Source organism: Danio aesculapii, chromosome 3 (genome assembly GCF_903798145.1).
Source record: "Danio aesculapii chromosome 3, fDanAes4.1, whole genome shotgun sequence".
NCBI lineage: Eukaryota > Metazoa > Chordata > Actinopteri > Cypriniformes > Danionidae > Danio > Danio aesculapii.
This window is the reverse complement of record NC_079437.1, coordinates 32,910,176-32,931,217: the sequence shown is the minus strand read 5'-3', so window position 1 is coordinate 32,931,217 and position 21,042 is coordinate 32,910,176. Positions and strand designations below refer to the sequence as shown.

Here is a 21,042-nt window from a genome sequence, read left to right as displayed (position 1 = left end):
TCTTTTGGATATTCAGCTGTAAATTATAGCCACAATAGCTTTTAGTCTTTTATTTATCACTCACTCGCTTGTGAATTTCCCTTTGGGATTATTCAATTCTGAACAAACAAACTTCCACACAAACACAACTGGAAAGGAGAGTTTCACTTCTGTGCAGGTAAAGTAGATGACTGTCAAGCTGTTAAGTAGATGAATGCTGGTTATAATTGTGACATAAAGGGTCAATAGCTAGATTTAGGAAAGAAGTGTTACCATTCGGACATGTCTAGGTGTGCTTAAGGGTGAACTTGACCATCAGCCGCCACATTTCGGTCTCTCTCTTGGATCAAGGAAGTCAGTGGTCAACAATGTGGTGCATCACTTAGTTCTGTTTGTAAAATTTAGCTCCTCATTCTCAGCACCATCTGGCCACTTAAAACATTTTGCACCAGAGGGTGTAGTGATTGCAGTGGACAGTAAAATCCTTCACAACTGAGTGCAAACTACCATTCAAATCTCCTTCTGTTTTATTAGCAATGTCCATCTTCCAACAATCCAAACGGTTCCCAAATGATAAAATGTTGCACCGCCCTTCATTTGTTTTCTCATTTCAGAAGTTAGTTTCAATCGGATTCAAGTCACAATATGAGAAAAAAATCATTTGCACACATGAACACGCATATATTCGTTTATTTAAAAAAAGGGCACTTTATCTGAAGGATGAGAAAGGTCAGGTGCTTGAGCCTCTCTTTGAGTCTATGTGTGCACGTGCCTGCAGTGTAGACAGCTCATAGATGTTGCAATGTAGGCAGTGAGGATTGCAATCCCGTGTAGACACAGTGTGAGGCTTTGTTGAGCCTTTAAATGTTCACCCAGCAGCTTCTAATATAGACTTAAATACAAATACATTTAAAAGTCAAGTTTAGATTATCTGCACTGTTAACGATTTTTGTACATCTCAGAGTATTTAACTGTAATATGTTTTTTACTAATATTGTGTTTTACTGTAGGACAGTTATGCAGTATATTACTGTATTTTTTGCATTTTGCATTGTGAAAATTACTGTATTTTACAGTAAATATATGCAATACTATAAATATACAGCAAGATAAATAGTGCTGTAAATGTAGATAAACTATTTTTGCTGTAATTGATTTACAGTAAGTTACTGGCGAACTGCTACGAACTACACAATGTGAGGCTTAGTCTTAGGCTGCGTCCGAAACCGCCTACTACTCAGTAGGTTCTGCATTTGAATTTAAATGTACTACTCAACTATTAGAAAAGTACGATCTATACAGTAGGAATGTCAGTAGTATGAATTGAACTCGAGCGTACTACATCCACCATTTTGTCATGATCACGTGACCTACCTGCGTGAGTTGCGTCGCTTCACTACCATTCATGAATGCTTTTGCAGGGCATCATGGGATAGCATAGGGAAGCATCATAGGAAGCGTCCATCCGATGCTCACGATTCTATAAATTCAGACATGCTACTCGGTTCACATACTGTTTTTAGCATAATATATAGTATGGAAGGATGAATTTTGGAAGCAGCCTTTGTCTTATAGATTTTGCATAAGTCTTTTAATATTTAAAATGACAAAACTTTAACTGATGCACAGTTTTATCCATCAGATCTTAACTTACTGATGGAAACGTGTATACCTCAGTAAAAAGAGCAGTATTTAAGTTGCGGGAAGAACACAACAAAACAATGACATTGACTAGATTTAAACCTTCAGATAACACACGGCTTGTATGTATCAGTGTGTTGCCAAACCCTCACGTGAAAACCCACAACAGTTTAGGAGTGTTTGTGCAGCGTGGATCGTCTTTCTCACACTGTGTAATGTGACAGACAGAGTGGTTCAGTGCGGCTCCATTCACACAGCAGGGCTTCCTTGGAAATATGGTTGTAAGTCTGGCAAATCTATTGATATGAGTTTGGTAAAATAATGATATTGTTACTTCCATACAAATACCACAATTAGTTAGAATGCAACAATGTAAGACTAATATAGAGGATTAACTATCATGTTCTGCTGCTGAATGTAACTTGATAAGACATTTTTTGGTTAATTTAGTGGATGTATTTTTTCCAAGTTTTTTAATATCAATGTCTAGCTGTATACCACAGTACATGACCTATAAATAGGGCCAGACAGAATCTGCAAACATTTTTTGCTATTTCTGCGCAGAATTGTGTAAATTATGCGGAATGATTTTAGGAGTATCATAACTAAAAACTTAATATGAAATAAATTAAATTAAGTTTTTTACTTTTATTTAATGTTTACAATGCAAATCCATCTACATTCACTTATTTGGTAAACAAAGCAAGTCTTTCATATAATATCTCTACTAAAATATGACTTTACAAACTATTCTAAATAAATCATATGAACATTTTCATATTAGTCAATAATATTACTGAAATTAATAAAAAAAACTGAATAAATATAAATTCACACACATTTACACAAGTAAATAAATGTGATTTGATAATTAGCTAAGAATCTGCGTATTTCTGCACACACAGATTCTGTGTGGGCTTACCTATAAGTCTATATTTATGTGGACTGAAGTCAGGAGTTGTTTGTGATTTTTACCGGAGCGAGCAGCCAGTGTTCACAGCGGTTGATGTGAGTTTGAAAACAGCTGGATGGCAGTTTCTACACTCTGCCCATGTGCCACTCTTTACCACCTGCCCAGGGTGCAGCGTCACTCACACTGGGAGAACCAGGGCCATTCTGACTGCCACTCTGCAGAAATATCAAAATATACTCAACTGACAACTGACTGAAAAGTACTGAGTGGACTCTGTTTCAACAATTATTTTTGACATGCTCGGTTATACGCACACCCTGCATTCATACATTTTGGACATTTCGTCAGTGATTATATTTCAAATGTTTATATACTTTTCTAGATTGTAATTAAGCTTGAGCCATACAGTATAACTTCAGAAAACCTGACCCTGAAATGTTCCTTGAAGCATTATTAAAGTAAGTTTCTTCTTTCCTTCCTAAAAAAATAAGCTTTTATAAGCCTCAAGAGCAGCAAATTGCAGGAAAGACCCATGTAATAGAACAACTTCAATACAGTGACTTTTCTTGCTAAAATTAGCATAATTGGTCTATGCAGTGACATTTTGAGAGTTTAAAGGGTGACGGTTCTTGGATGATTAAAGCCAAAGGACACTCCTTGTCACTGAAAATGTAAGAATAGACATCAGTCAGTCCATTTGAGCCAACTGTCTGATAACTTTTGGTGTGTTACATGCAGTGGTGTAGTCCTAAAAAAATTGGGGGTGTACTATTACCCACCCAATCCAAATTTTAAAAGTAGGCAAGGAAACGACAAAAGTCAATGTATCTTTGATTCATTTGATATATACATATATATATACACACACACTGCACAGCTGTGGTTTGCTGACTAACTAAAAAACGAGTTCAGGAGCGTGATTCTACCGCTGTTTTTATATCAAATTTAAAGGGGACTGAGGCGATCATTTAGTAGTGCACAGGTAATCGCAAAGGTGGCAGGGGGGCTGAATGGAGGGCTAAAGTGACGCCCATGCTGTTTTATAATTTTACTTGAACGTTTCAGCGAGACTTCATTCATCTGCTTTGTTGTGATCTTCCAAAAACTCAAATACTCAATACACAAAAATTAGGGACGTCTAATCACCAAAACAAGTAAGTATACCGCGAGTATGATCCTCAGAAGTCGTAATACCCAAACAGCTCGTGGAAAAAAGTAGGCATACTGAGTATACGTGCGTATAGCAAGGACTACACCACTGGTTACATGAATAGTTCCCCCAAAACTGAAACTTTTGTCATCATTTACTCATTTACGCTTCACTTGTTCCAAATCAGTTCGTCTTTTTTCTGTTGTACACTGATGATGATATTCTGAAGACAGTTGGAAATCGGTAACTACTAACATCTATGGAATTTGTACTATGTAAGAAGAAAGAAGAAAAGACTAACAGGTTTGCAGTTATTAGAAAATCATAACAATCGTAAAGGTATGAAACCACTTAAAGGTGAGTAAATAATGAGTAAAATTGAATTTTGTTGGAACCATATTGACTGGGAATTCTGACAGTTTGTTGAACCTTTAAAGAAATTATTCTGGACACACTAAATAATTCATTCTACTTTTTTTTTATTTATTTTTTTATTTTTTTTACCAAACACTAATGTATAATCCACATGTCAAGTCATCTTTATTTCTTTAGTGCTTTTTACAAGGTAGACTGTGTCAAAGCAGCTTTGCATAGATAAAGAAAAAAAATCAGATTATAACATATTCAGTGAGCAGGCAGCAGAGTAGTGGCAGTATGCTGGTGTAGTTCTGGATAGATTAAGACTGATTCAGGTCAGCTTAATATGAATGTCTCTGTCAAAGAACGATTCACCGAAGAGCAGCTCTCATGGGAACATTCCTTGATAGTTTTTTGTGTCTTTTTAAAAGCTTAATTCTGGTCACTGTTAAATTGCATTACAAGGACAAGTGTAAACATGATGTTTTTTTAATCTGTGGTGCAAAAAAGGAAGAAAGTCCTTCATGAAGTGACTAAAAAAGACTGAATTTAGCAATTTTGTGAACTGTTCTTTGAGATGTACTATATATCTACATTATGGAATTCATAAACCAAAATATATGTACTGTACAAGACTGACCAGAATGTATTTTATTTAAAGAGCCATGTGTTTATGTTATATTAAACACTCTATATTATGCAAAAACAAAATCTGCTTTTAGTTTTATCTGCATTTTTTTGTCTGTAGATCTAGCTGTTTATTTAATCATATGTTTTGAATGTCCAACTGTTTGTGTTTATGATTATTTCATATGCTCTCTTAATTAATTCACACCTTCGTTTTGTGCACCTGAGCCAGTGTCTTTACATCTGCTTTTGGCTCAGCTAACTGCAGGCATGGTGGCTCCTGCAAATCCAGCAGGATGCTTGTAATATTTAGCAGAGATTCATGGATGTTGTTGGAAGTGTAATCATACACTGGGAAAAAATGGCTTTTTAAAAATACAAAACAAACCTAACATTATCTTCACAAACAGTCAAACAAGCACATCAAGAAATATGAACATACATACATACATACATACATACAGTTGAAGTCAGAATTATTAGCCCCCCTTTGAATTGTTTTTCTTTTAAAAATATTTCCCAAATGATGTTTAACAGAGGAAGGAAATGTTCACAGTATGTCTGATAATATTTTCTCTTCTGGTGAAAGTCTTATTTCTTTTATTTCAGCTAAAATAAAAACAGTTTTTAATTCTTTAAAAAAACATTTTAAGGTAATATTATTAGCCCCTTTAAGCTATTTTTTTCTCTCTCGATAGTCTACAGAACAAAACATCGTTATAATGTAACTTGCCTAATTACCCTAACCTGCCTAGTTAACCTAATTAACCCAGTTAAGCCTTTAAATGTCACTTTAAGCTGTATAGAAGTGTCTTGAAAAATATCTAGTCAAATATTATTTACTGTCATCATGACAAAGATAAAATAAATCAGTTATTAGAAGTGAGTAATTAAAACAATTATGTTTAGAAATGTGTTGAAAAAATCTCCCCTTTAAATTGAATTTTTTGTTGGGGGAGGGGGGAGGGGGGTGATAAACAGGGGGGCTAGTAATTCAGGGGGCTAAGAATTCTGACTTCAGCTTTACATACATATAATAAGTCAAGTAACCCCCAGCTCTTAGTTTCCTCTGATAAAAAAGTGAATTTTTCTAAATCCAATATTATGAATGCATTACTCCCACCATGTCACTAGCATTCAAATTACATGAAGTACAAGGAGATGAAAGCAGGATACATCTGTGTGCCTATTTCATGTGAGAATGTGGGTTTGTGAATGTGTATTTTTAGCAAGGCTAAATATGAACATGATGGTCATAACTGAAGTGAACTTTCAAAAACAAAAACACTTCAGCTTAATTAATGCACAGAAATATGTGTTAATGAATCTTTGGAAGCACTTTTATTAAAAGAATCAGAAATTAGACTACCTATTACTAAAAAACATGATTGGTATTTCATCCTTAGGAGGTTTAGCCCTTGCTATTGTTGCTGATAATACTCAATGTATTCATTCAGCATTATAATCTTGTGAACAAAAACAAACAACAAAAACAAGTTGTTATATTAATTAAAATAAAATTATAATTTTAGCTTCTGTTTGATATAAAAGTTAACATTTAAAACACACAGTACTCATATTTATTCAATGAAATGATTGCCTTTTGAAGTTTGATTGTCATATAAGCCAAATTCCCTTTATATACCGCTTAATGTGGTTAGGAGTTTTTATGGCCTATCTGCTACAAAACAACCCTTTTCACAAGTCAGTTATGATGTGTTTCAAAGGTCATCAGCATCTTAAATCCTAAAAAATGTATGTAAAGTTCTAAAACTTACATCCTATCATCATACCTCTTTTCTCTGGCAGATGCAGCAGCAGCAGAACAGTCATCACACCTTAACTGCTACACACACACACACACACATAAAATAGTCAGTTAAAAAGATAATTAAAAAAAATCTAACTAAGTCTTTTAGTTATTTTCATTCTACTTATTTGATTTAATTTTTTTACTTTTTAAAAATCAATTTTGATAGTTCAATAATTAAAATGACCGAATGGGTGCTATAGCCCCCCTGTAAATGCAATAAAAAGTTATGGACATGTAAACAATGATAAGACTTTTTTCATTTCCTTGCCTTTACTTGTGGTTTAGTTCTAAGCATATTTGGTAAAAGCAAAGTATGGTCAAATTTTACCATTACAACAGGGAACCTACTATGAATTGATTGTGGTGTTTAATGCAATTAAGTTGTTAGTGTTTGGTTAAAAACCATTCAGATTAAATTGAATGCAGTGTTTACATTAAATGCATGGTATGTTTGAAAGTCAAGCTTCAAACTCAAATGTACATACTATTCTGCACTCATCATTTATTGTATTTATTTTAAAGTGAACACCTAATATTTATCTGTTTTGATGTCAACGAGCACATGAAGCAATGTGCTGTGTAGCTTATCTTTAAATTTGACCATTTCAGTGGTCAGAACAAGCTGTCTGTGAATGAGAGTTTAAATTGAGGACTGATGGGATGTTGTTCTGCTCCCCTTCACTGAATGAAAGGAGAATTTTAGCACAACGGTCATGACACAATCCGATCAAGTGTTTTAAAAAGGTCTTTTCGATCCCCTCCAATCCAATCAAAATTCCTTTCAGATCGAGCTCAGTCAGATCGATTAATGTGTTTACATGAAGGCTTTTCAGAGCCGTCAATCCGATTACTAACAGATTATTTGGCTGCATGTAAAGCCACTGACACCACAAATATGCAAATAAGGATATCACTCAGTATTCTGGGATATGTAAATGGTGTAAGGGCGGTTTCATGAATATCCAGGTTTAATTGGTAACCTTGGGAAACTGAAGTGAGACAACCCAGCAGTCAGTTTACACTGGCTTAATTATGTCAAGCGTGTTAAGGCCTTTTGCCTCTTTAAATGTCCGTAAAAACTGATGTTTGTTAAAAAATGTATTGTACATGCTTGAATTCCATTATATTGCAACTGAACTCATATTTATATTAGCATATATAGTGCTGTTAAGCAATTTTTATGTAATGTTACAACTGTAACTTAAATGTCCTGTGCAGTGTTCCCAACTATTTTCAATAAAAAGGTGTTAAGCTCTGCTCGAAAAGTCGCTAAATACGCTAGGTTATGTCAAACGTCAATTTTCATATTACTGATGTCATCACGTCCAGTAGTTTTTGTTTGTTTTACAGTCTATGGTTAATAAAGGGGTATTTATATTTGCACTATGCTTTATATATGTTTGTGAAACTAATTTAATGTACTATTATTTAAATAAAGCATATCAGTATAGATGTATAATGAATTTGCAGTGTGCTCTCAGACATAATAAACTCAGACAAGTTTCGAAACTTCCGTCACTAAAATCTCTCTGATTGTGAACAAGAAAAGAATAAACGGCCAAATTAAATAGTTACATTTAAAACAAAGTAGAAGCAGGTCGCTTTGATTGTAATGTTACAAGGAAAATACCTCACACTCGCTGTGCTAAATCATTGGTATGCAGAGGAACGATCTGCTCTCAGGCTGCAGGTATGAGAGACTGCTGTATGAGGACTGGGCCACCTGTGAGTGCTCTGAGACAGGAGAGGGGCTGAGGTATCACCCACAGCTCATTTAGAGGAGTAGGAATGGTACAGTACACGTGAGAGTCTATAAAAATCTCCAGTAACAACAAAAAAGTTGCTAGATTTGTCGCTAGTCGCTTTTTTAAAAAATTGTCTCTGAGAGGGTCTGAAATTTTGCTAAATTTAGCGACAAAGTCACTAAGTTGGCAACACTGGTTCTTTGAAATTAAAATAAAGTTTTTTAGTATGAGTATGTTTAGCTCCAAAACAGTGCCAAAATTCATCAATTTGTCAGTTCCATCTAAGTGGATGAACAATTTTTTGATATCGCTTTATACATGTTTCTTATCAAACTGCTGACCAATCATGTGCTCTCTAGTATCTGACTTGTCCCGCCCCCTTCAAGACACTTCTCATTTGCTTTTCCTTTGATGCTCTTGATCTCACCCAACCTTTACAGAGCAGTGATGAAAATATTACTGATGATCTGAATCAGGTGTGTTTTAGGAAACATGGAAATGTGCAGAGCTAATGGTCCTCTAGTGATGTGGTTGAGAAACACTGATTTATATTAATCAGAAGTAATCAGATATAGATACTTGTATTTATCAGTTGTATTTGACATTTATCACATACAATTGCGTAACTTACGTAAGAACAAGGAAACAATTATGTTTGAGGCTCATGGTATGCTCATTTCAATGTACTGAACTCTTATTATTTGACTATGCCTATATGCATACTAGGGGTGTCAAAATTGATAGTTTCTTTGGTGCACCGAGATGCAGACGCGGACAATTCGGTATCGGTTCAGTAATGACCATAACCGATTATTATGTTCTGAGGTCATTTATCTCATATGCGATATGTCGCTGCAGCTTACTATGGCGAGGGAGGCGAGCACGAGTATTTACAACACTCCAACTACTTAAAAAAGCAGAAATTTTGCACAATTTCACCGTGTGTGTGTTTACTGTTTACTGGACAGTCTTTCACTGACACTTACAGCGGAAGCCCCGATTTTACTGCGATTGAGAAAATGAAAGTAAACTCAATTTCTCTTTCATTGTGGCCCATTTGACCTGCTGACATGACTTTTCCTCTCCTTTCGGCTGTTACAGCATGACTTCTGGATACAGTAACCAGCGCGTGTCTGCAGAGCGAGTTTTCTCCACCGCGTCTATCATGGATCAGCTGTGATCGCCGCTGCCGTTTATCAGTCTCACTCATCGGTGAACAGTGCCAGAGCGTTAGAGCCAATCGCAGCCCTTTCTGTTGAGTGCGACACCAACCATAGGGTTGTAAGAAAGAACTCGCTAGACAGGACTCAGAAAGCGAGCGGGATATTTACTTTTGTTTATTTGCTATAAATGCTCATACTTGAGTTTTTAAAGGTACAGTTTATATATCTGACTGTTTGTTATTAAAGGACAAAGTTGTATTACAAATAGCATATAAATATAAATATATTTATACATTTTAATACAAGAATTGTTGTGCTGTGAAGAAAATTTAAAACTGTCTATGAAAGCATCGTCAATGCACCGTGAAGCAGCGAGATATCTTATTGAACCGAATCGATGGCATCATAATCGTAACCGAACCGTTAGACCAGTGTAGGTTCATACCTCTAATGTATACCCAGATTTTCTTAATAGGGTACCTTTAAGTAAAATTAGAATGAAACAATGAAACTTAATATATAAATAAAAGTACAATAATATCTGCTGTGACATAATGTGCTGTATATAGGAGTATAATTTAAAATAAAGTAAATATAGTTTAACAATAGAACCACAAGGAAATACAGAAGATCAGTACAAGACTGGTTTCCATTACAAATTTGTGCAAAACTTAAATATTTTATAAATACTTTCATATAAATCAATGTTATGCTACTAAAGGATAATTTATCTTCTCATGATAATATAATTGGCATTGGTGGTGACACCTGATAAAGAAGAAAATAAGCAGTGTGTGAGGGGGTAAAGGAGTGAGTAAGTGATAACATATTCCAAAATTCACGATCACAGATGTCGGTAGGTTCACACATTTATGCCGTATATTTAATCAACTGAGATGTAGGGGTGTTATAGAAGCATTAAGGGCAAGACAAGCCCATTATACCCTTATCCATGGTTGTTATTTCACAGAAGATGTGTGGATTCACAATGCAGATGAACATTCTGTATTTATAACTTTGTATTTATTTTGACGCAACAGGTTATGATTATGAGGACTGATATTGGATATTTAAAGGGTAATATCAACCAGAAAGTGTGTTATTTATTTATTTATTGATCATTTATTGCCTCTTGTAGTTCCCGCTTATTCATTTATTTATTATTATTTATTTTTATGGTTACATCCATGAAATTTTTTAACATTACAATACGCTGTGCACAATTGGAAGGGTAATAAAAATGTGGCAAGAGAGATAGCATCGCCATGCTGAGCAAAAACTAAACAATATCTGACAGGAAACAAAGGAAAAATCTTTAAAGGCTTAAATATGTGCGGGAACTAATTAACAATCAAGAACACTAACAAGGGAAGTGAAAAGACTATAAAAACACACACAGAGAAACATTCTGAATGCACCTTTCGATCAAAGAAGTAAAACTTCCGGCATTTAAGGCATGTCTTCATTTTCTCCATTGTTCTTCCATATGTCTCCTCATGCAGCTCATTATGCATCAGGGCGCATGCAGGGTTAATTCTGCAGGTAGTTAATGAGTCACTCTTACAGCAGAAGGCAACAGATTGAGTCCTAGGTGCAAAACTGGAGGATGACTATAAACAATTGGCAAATCACCCTGTGTACTGGAACAGATATGTGTATTTAGTGAGGGTACATATAGATATAGGCGTGTGTTTGTGTGTGTGTTTTCAAAGACACATGATGACTCGGGTGCTCTGTGCTCACCTAGCAGATGGAAAAATACCGCTTTTGTCTTCTCTCTGCAGGCCTCACAGTTTGACTGCTGCTAAAAACCACCCTCCTGCTTTCCCTCAGCATTTCAACACTCTCGCTCTCTCTCTCTCTCTCTTCTCTCGCTTTCATTTAACTACAGTCTGCCTTCATCTACTGTGAAACCACCATGCAGGCCTATAATGACTGCATTTTTATTTATTATTTAATTCAAACAGGCAGAAAGTTCTTTTTAAGGAGATACATAAAGGTAAACAACTTTAGCTCACATTAATGTTTATTTTGTTTGTTTATTCTAATAATTTTGGGGGGTTTTCACCTTTAATGGTCATGACAGTGGAGACTGCAGACAGGAAAGTGAGGGGAGAAAAGAGGGGAAGGATCAGCAAAGGACCTCGAGCTATGAATCAAACTTGGGTCACCGTTAACACTTCAGTTCTTTGTGTCGATGCACAAAAATATAGGCTATTGGTGCCGACTTTATTTATACATTCATCAATTAATTAACCAATCAATTAACCATTGAATTAATAAATTAGTTAAATAATCATTCCATTCATCCTATAGGAAAAAGGTTATGCATTCATTTTCGGCTCAGTGGGGGACTTTCTTTGAACTTGTGGGGGAAACCCACGCAAACACAGGGAGAACATGCAAACTCCACACAGAAACGACAACTGACCCAGCTGGGGCTTGAACCAGCGACCTTCTTGCTGTGAGGCGATTGTGCTGCCCACTGTGCCACCGTGCTGCCCGGAAAAAAAGGTTATTATGTGGAAAACGTTTTTTAAATAGTATTTTTTAATGTCTAGATAATCTGATTGGACACAATTTAATGAGAAACTGAAGAGCAGAGTGTTGTCATGAAAATTGTTGATCCATATCAGCAGAAATGAAGGACTGTGAATTTTGCCAGTGTTTTGGAGCATATAGCTTATCGATTAGCTTACATAGGTTCAATAAACATATTTGTAATGAGTAGGGGGACAACGGAGGTGAAGTTCCAGATGCAGCTTTTATTTAGGCAAAGGGATATTCAAACAGACAACAGGAGCAAAAGGTACAACATGGGTAATCCAATAGCGTAGGGCTAGGCAATAAAATTGGTATCTATTTATTGACCGAACACCATTATCAATATCGATAAAAAAAGATTTGGTATGTAGTTTCAGTATGACGGCTAGTTTTATTAAAATTAGGCTGCTGAGCACATGCCTTGGAAGCAGTGCCAATAAGCTTAGGTTGTAAGTTTGTCATTTCCAATGGAGGCGTGCGACTTGCACGTGAACCGCGCTCATTTTCCAGCTGCACCTAGTTGAAAACATCTGAACTTTTCCGAATGTCGCGAGCAATTCATGTGGGTAGAACTAACCAATCTGCTTCACACTTTGTATGGAATATACACATTTATAATATATATACACACATTTAAAAATTTAAGAATTGGGACAGCACTACAGCACCTGCACACATCATCAGATGCTTGATATGATATCAGACGATTGCGACTGCTGTAGTTATTCCAGTTGTGTTATTTTTTGGTTTTTATCTTTAGGAAATGACTGAAGGCATATATTATGTTATCATAATGATATAATGTGGCAATAAGATTGTAGCTATACTGTGCATTTACACAGTGGGCATATTCATCAATGTAAACACACCAAAAACAACATTAACATTATAGCAGACACTGTAAAAAGCTCATTCACAGCTAATAGATATTACTGATGTAATACAGTGTCATCAAGTGACAGAATGTTGTAAGACTGCTATACAGGAGTTATAATTATAGATTATAGGTCGCGAAATTTTGCGGTTTTTATTTTAGTGTTTGTTTTTAAAGCATGATGGTAAAACACAAACGCGGTTATGAATGTATTAAAACATATGCTTGTTTGTTGTAAAAATTCGTTATAATGACAAAAAAATATTAATTTGTGGATCTCCTGACTTCAGGGACTTGCAATCCTGCCGTTGTGGCTGGTGTATTCTGGGAAAATTTCTTACCCCTTGGTTTCGAGTGTGGTCCTGAAAAATCTTCATTCGAAGGGGTATTTACCCCTTTCCCTTAGCCCTACGCCTTCAAGCTAAAGAGAATTGGGACACCTCTACCCCTTCACGGGAACGCGCAAAACGAGGGGTAGGGGGAAGGGGAAGGGCTAAGGGGTGGAATTGGGATTGGGCCAAACACAGCGCACCCAAACACTGCAGCGGCTTTTACTTTTTCTCCATAAACTTGCATCGGAGCAGCAGCAATGGTTTGGCCGTTTGTCATCCTTTGAAAAAATGGTTGATGGTCACCTAGTTACGAGAGACGCCAGGGGATCGTGAGCGCAAAGTCCTTAGTAAATGGTCCAGGAATCCACGCTCATGCTCTTGTCACTTCAGGTCAGAATTACAACACATGCAAAAATGAGTGCCATATAGCAGCAGTGAGGAGATTGTAAATAAAAAAAGGATGTGAGGATGTCACCAGAGTGGCTTTTTGGTTTCTTTTTAAGAACAGGCGAATGGTCAGAACAGGTGGCAAAACAACGTTAACAGTAAAACAAACAAGGGTCCAAAAAACACAAAAGGCAAGACAAGAAAAAATGCAAGGAAATACTCACTTACATTAACCGAGACTCCACAACAATGTGTGTGTGCTGTGTTTATAGTCCATTTGATAAGTCCTGAACAGTTTCAGCTGTGTGTTTGCAATCAGGGGGAATCTGGGCCAGGTGTGTGTGAAGTGCATGATGGGATCTGTAGTTCATTAAAGAAGCAGATTTGTAGTTCTCCAGTGATCTGCTAATGCTAGATCGCTGGTGATCATGACAATATTCATAATCAGCTCCATTTAAATTAGATTTCATGGGGATAGTGTTTTGTAAAACTTGTTTGAGCCAGTTGAAGAATAACAGGACAGTCATTTATGGTTTATAGTTTGTTGCAGTTGCTGATGAATGTGAAAACACTTGAGCGTTATGTCTGTGCATTGCTGAATTGATTGCTGCAGCCTGCTGGTTTGAGCAGGGTGAACATGTTAAAATAACAGCTGTGTTGTAACTCGTTTAAATATACACAGGACGCATCAATCACTTTAACTGCAGCTGCGAGCAATGCTAACAGGAGGCAGTAGTCATTAGCTCAAGTATGAACGTAGTGACTTATTGCAATTTCATTTTGTTCTGCTGAGAATTTGGATGATAATAGCCAATTAGTGTTGGGTCTTCTGAGTCAGAAACTCTGTTCCTCATTTTACCAAGAAAGAGAAACTGATGAGACACACAGAGAGAAGCCATTCTGTGGGATCAACAACTATTAGTCCGGTTTCACCGCGTACCTGGAAGCAATTTGTATTTATTTTGGCGCAACAGGTTATGATTATGAAGACTGCCTGATATTGGATATTTAAAGGGTAATATCACCCAGACAGTGTGTCAATATTTATTGACCCTCATGTTGTTACACTGACTTTTTCATCTTCTCAAGGAATTGTATAGTTTATTGACTTGCCCATTGACTTCCATAGAACTTTTTGGTGAGTGAGTGAGTGAGTGAGTTAGTGAGTGAGTGAGTGAGTGAATGAGTGAGTGAGTGATAGCATATTCCAAAATTCACGATCACAGATGTCGATAGGTTCACACATTCATGCCATATATTTAATCAACTGAGATGTAGGGGTGTTATAGGTGTATTGATGGTAAGACAAGCCCCTTATATATCCTTAGCCATGTACTGTATGCTATTTCACAAAGGACGTATGGATTCAGAATGCAGATGAATATTCTGTATTTATAACTATGTATTTATTATGGCACAACAGGTTATGATTATGGGGACTGGCTGATATTGGATGTTTAAAGGGTAATATTACCCAGAAAGTGTGACATTATTTAATGACCATCATGTTGTTTATTGACTCACTCATTGACTTGCTCATTGACTATGGAAATAATGATGGAAATCAATTTTTTGAATAGGCTAATTAAGCTATTTTACATGTACAGGGTTTTTACACAACACCATTTTCAGCAAAAAATTGATAACATATATACATTTTGACTACTTATAGTGGCCATTGGGCACCAGAAAGTCAAATTGTTGAAAACTGATATTGAAAAACTAATTTTGCAGGTTTTTAAAAATAATGCCGTTATAATCTCTGTATAAATGACAGAGGCATGATTTTTAAAAACAATAATGTTCTGTTTATTGTGTGTTAAGTCTAGAGGCGTACTTTTAAATGTAATTATGCATTTCCTCAGATCACAGTTCTCAAAATGAGAATGTAATTTAATACTGTCAAATATTTCGTAGCATTCAAAACAGATTTTGTTTTTGGTATTGAAAACAGTATTGAAGATATTGTTTCTGGTATTTAAATTACTGTGAAATATTTAAAATTGTCAAATATAACATGAAAATATCAATCAGCTGTTTAATTTGTAGTTTGGGTAGTGCCTGAATTAATTACCAATAACAATCACCGTTAAGCTTTGTATTTGATTCTTCTCTTTATTTATTTATTCGATGAGAATCAAGTTTTTTTATCCAATCATCCACTTCAATCATATCATAAATGAAACCGCATAAAGGTGTGTATTAATAAGAATTATGTTGGTTAAATAGCAGACTGAGCTAAAGCAGGAGCACACAGAGACTTAACAGCATTGTGTTTGAAACAGCACAGCCTGTTGTAATGATACTGATGCCTTGGGCAGACTAAGACCTTATCGATATTCATTGATCTGAGATGGAGAAATGAGGCTGATTAGATTAATGACATAATTAATATGACTAAAGTGTTGCCTTGGAGGGTATTTGGACTTTCTGAGTCTTTCAACATGCAGGTCATGCTTCTTCTGAGGTCTACACCGCTGGTCTCATCTAAGAGAGCATGTGTAAAATCACAACCTCAGGCTGACAAAGAGCGCTATCTTCATTCTCATCCTGACCATTTGTATAAAGAGCGCTTTGATCTGTTCTTCAGCCAGGCCAACGGTGAAATCTGATGCACTGCAGATGAACTCTGTGTGGTCATTTTAACACCAAAACCCTTTTACTCCAAACCATGCACTCTTACTATTAATTCAACATTCCGCTCTCAAAGTGTACCCCCGAGCTCAGAAAGAACAAAATGGAGAATGCATCAGAAATTGGACAGGCCCACAGGCTACCAGACAGAAATCCAAAACCAAAACAAAGCTGAAAATAACCATACCTGTGCTCAGTCTGAGATTTGATTTGTCTGGAAATCGCAGTGCGACTGAAGTTATTTTGCTTGTGGCTAGCAAAGGGCCAAAATACAGATCAGAACTCAAATCTTTGTAATAATGGACACCTTTAGTGCGGTGAAAGATTCCTAGAGCTCTTTCCTGGCTGTTTTTGTCAACATTTTACAGAGTATATTATTGTTTATCACGGAGACCTTGGCCAAGAGGCATCTCGCATGCTTTATTTACCGTGATACGGAGTGTCAGCGGCGGTATAGTGGGTGTGCGGGCCGAATATGTGTGCAAGAGAAAGGAAGCATGGTACGCTGTGCCAGTGCACATGTCTGTGCAGATAAATTCAGGGATTAGTGTGTTAGAGATGCACAGACTGACTGACAATCTCTCCTCCCTTCAGTGCCACTGTGAGACAACTGAGAACTCATTAACTCGCTGCACTCGCGGACCACAGAGAGAAAGAGAGAGAGAGAGTGAATTGAGACAGAAATGAACATGATGGCGTAGAAATAGAAAAAGCAAATATGGTGTATTAGCAGCAAGGCCGTGAGCGATCCAGGCAGAAAGAGTGAGGGAGGTTGAGGCCAAAAACAGAAAAGGCTAACGGTGAACAGCAGAGGCTGGAGGAAGAGGAGGTGTGGAAGAGAAGGATGATGAAGAAAGGAGAGAGAAAGAGAGACACAGAAAGTGGCTGTTGCCAGGGACAACAGCATAATAGAGAACGATCCTCCTACACAACCTCTGCCTTCTTTTACTCCTCCTCCACCGTGGCTTGATTTTGTCTCTCCCTCTGTTTACCTGCCTCAAGTCCTGTCTGCCATGGACAGAATCAGAGTCAACAGTTGTTTATTGCCATTATTTCGGACACTTCAGCTCATTGAACTTGTTCAGAATGCTCATTCGTGGGTTCCTGATGTCATCAAATAACTTGTTTTATCAATGAAAGATTCAATTAAATTTGTGCTAGCACGTATTGAAACATACGAATAAAACATATTTGTGTTCACATTTTTATTTGTAGATTATTGTCAGATATGCTGTGACTGGTCGATATTGATTAACCTACCCTGACTAACTTAGGAAAAAGTTTGGGATGTACAACACACATTGCGGACACAAAAACACGATTGTTTCATGTGTTTAAAGTTAATTAGAAAAATTACATCTCAGAAAGTGGGCTTGGACTTCAATTTGAAAACATGCACCTCTCATTAGGACTTCAATGCAGCATTGGTATTTTTCATTTGATGTCATAGCTACCCATTGTTTTATTGATTTCTCACACCTGTTTAGATTTTCTACATTTCTTTGCCTTGTACAGTATAAATTAGGGATGTACAGATCCGAAATCGGGCCTGGTCACACAGTTTAAGACTCAATCAAACGTTACTTCCCAATCAGGACTTGAATATGTATATGTATATGTTTATATATATATATATATATATATATATATATATATATATATATATATATATATATATATATGTGTGTGTGTGTGTGTGTGTGTGTATGTGTATGTGCATGTGTGTATATGTGAAATGTGAATATATATATATATATATATATATATATAGTCAATATTTTTTAACACATCTTTATGTATGCGGTGGCACAGAGTTAAACCTGTTTCTTGACTTAACACAGAAACAGCAACGTGTGTGGCATGGCATCACTTTGTTGCAGAGACTCTATTAGTTAAATGCTGTCAAAGTAGAACACGGAATCATATATATATATATATATATATATATATATATATATATATATATATATATATATATATATATATATATATATATACTGTTGCACTAAAGACCAAAAGTGATGAATTTTTGTTATTTATTGTTGAATGTTAAAATAAGGTGAATTAAATTTTTTAAAGTTTATTCGCTCTTTTTTTATTTTATATGTATAATAGAAGTATCAGATCGGGTTTCGGTATCAGTAGATGCTCAAAATCAAATCACTCGGACTCGAGGGCCAAAAAACCTCTTTAGGACAGTATAAATCATTCTAAGGCCAATGTTATATTGATACACAAGCACCAGTGTTACAATATAAGTTTATACCAAAGTGTTTGTCATCAAATCCTATCTAAATATGCACAAATGTCTTAAGAGCGACTCAAAATAAACTAGCGTCCCTTAAGAAAAAAAGTGCACTTCATTAAAAGAGCAACATTTTTAGAAAGACCATTTGTTATGCATGGTGTCAAACTAAATGCAATGCGTTCAGACACTTAACTGCATATTAATTGCAATTAAATGAAATGCATTAGTTGAACCTTAAAGGGCTGTTTGACCTACTTTGCTAAGACTATTTGTAATTTCATAATTACTTTTGATGTCTTTGTAATATGGTTTAAGTGTGCTGTTAAATGAAAACCATTTACAGTAAACTAAAATATAATTTAATGTCATTTTTTTCTATTGAGGCTTTATGTATAGTAGTATGTATTGTTAAGCTTTTTAAGTACACATAATTATGCAGCAGTGTAAAGAAAACTTTAATTAGCTAATAATAACAAAGGTTAATAAACTGCATGGAAAAGTTGATCGAGTAAAGGAAGGGGATACAATAAATAAAAGGTAAATACAAAATACGGAATAACAGTAAAAGTAAGTAAATTAGAATACATTTATTGTAAATTGCCATATACAAAAATTAAGTAAATGACCAGAATAACTTTTGCAAGATGAGACTCAGTTAGTCAATGAAATGCCTGAAAACGGGTCTCTTGGAGAGTGTGTTGGTTTAGTGTTGTGACACCACTGTGCCTGTGAGCTGAGTCACTCTTGACAGCTGTTGAGGGCTTGTGTTTTCCTCTTCTGCAGTGATCTCTATTACCTGTCAGCATGGGAAAGACTTCTAATCAAGGTTCTTATAGTTTAGCAATTTTAGTTTTTATTTTAATATGAATTTTTTTTAATTTGCTGGACATTTCAGTTTAGTTTTAGTTTGTTTCGTTAAGGATTAGTTTTAGTTTACATTTTATTTTAAGAACAAATTTTCTATGAAGCATTTCTATATTTAGTTTCAGTTTTAGTTTTAGCAGCAACTGTTGTTTGTTATGTTTACTTTTAGTTTTTCATTTATTGTGAAGGTGATATGGTGGCTCAGTGGTTAGCACTGTCACAGTCTAAAGACATGCACTGTAGGTGAATTAAATAAACTAAATTGGCCGTAGTGTATGGCTGTGTGTGTGTGAATGAGTGTGTAAGGGTGTTTTCCAATACTGGGTTGCAGCTCGAAGGCCATCAGTTGTGACGACCTCAAGCTGAAGGAAAATGAATGAATAAATGTATTGTGAATTGTTTTTATTTATTTTTTTGTTTCAGCAAATGTGTTTTTTGACCAATGTTTCAGTCTTTGCCTACTAAAATAATCTTGCTTCCAATTTGGATAAATAGTTTTATGTTTTGATTTCATTCGCAACATTTTTTATCTTATTTACTGAGAACTAAAATGCTCCGCTATAAATAAATAATCAAGAAGACATGTTAAACATTGCCTAATGAGCATCGGTGAAATCTCAGATAACTCTTTCTTTCTTTCTGCTCTCCTCATCCTCCGCTGATGTCTGATTTGGCTTGTGCTTGCCTGAGTCATTGATCTGGCTGTGTGATTGATGGAAAGTTCTGCCCCATCATTCCTCTCGTCCCTCTCCAATACCAATAGCAGAACTTTTGTTTGTTAAATGACTGCATCCAGCAGTCAGCCGATGCACTGCTCCCCTCTGGCTTGTTCTTGCACACTTATCTCTCATTCTGTCCCTACAAAACACTCCAGTGCTCCTCTCGCTCTTTTGCAATCCGTTTGGGGATTACATTTGAAACTTGTGATACTGATTGGTTTTTGTGGTCGTATTTTGAGTCACATTTACTTGTACCAGCTTGACCAATGTAAAAACTGTTATTCTAAGGAAAGTGAATTAAAATAAGATCACATTAAATTATAATTATGATATTAATTATTATCAAAATCAGCTGTGTTTGCAATAATCATTCTTTAAAAATAAAGTAAAATCTAAAGAGTTTACCGAACTATTTCATTCATTCATTCATTCATTCATTTTCTTTTCGGCTTAGTCCCTTTATTAATCTGTGGTCATCACAGCGGAATCAACCGTCAACTTAACCAGCACGTTTTATGCAGTGGATGCCCTTCCAGCCGTAACCCAACACTGGAAAATTCCCATACACTCTTGCACACACTCACATACACTATGGCCAATTTCGCTTTTTCAATTGACCTATACCACATGTTTTTGGACTGTGGGGGAAACCGGAGCACCATGGAGGAAACCCACGTGAACACAGGGAGAACATGCAAACTCCACACAGAAATGGGGCTCAAACCAGCGACCTTCTTGCTGTGAGGCGATTGTGCTACCCACTGCGCCACTGTACTGCCCAATATTTGTCTCATTTCCCCCCCCAAAAAATCAGCATTTAAAGTTTAAAATACAGGTTCACTCAGTGTCATTTACACAAATAGACAACAATACTGTGAATACACTATAATAATACAAAACAATACTGTCATGTGTATTATATATATCTTTATGTACTGACTGTATGTAATTATATGTACAGTAGTCATATTTATGCCCAAATGGAATCTTCGTCTGAGGATATATAACATTCTGCAGACTTTTGAGCCTGTCATTCATTCTTTGTTTGTTTA

At 35.8% G+C, this 21,042-nt stretch overlaps 1 protein-coding gene across 1 annotated transcript in view; it reads left to right on the top strand.

The window, feature by feature from the left end:
- Nucleotides 1–21,042, top strand: part of LOC130221329 (protein phosphatase 1 regulatory subunit 29) — a 171,438-nt gene that overhangs the window by 35,295 nt on the left and 115,101 nt on the right. The gene's annotated exons all lie outside the window — the stretch shown is intronic.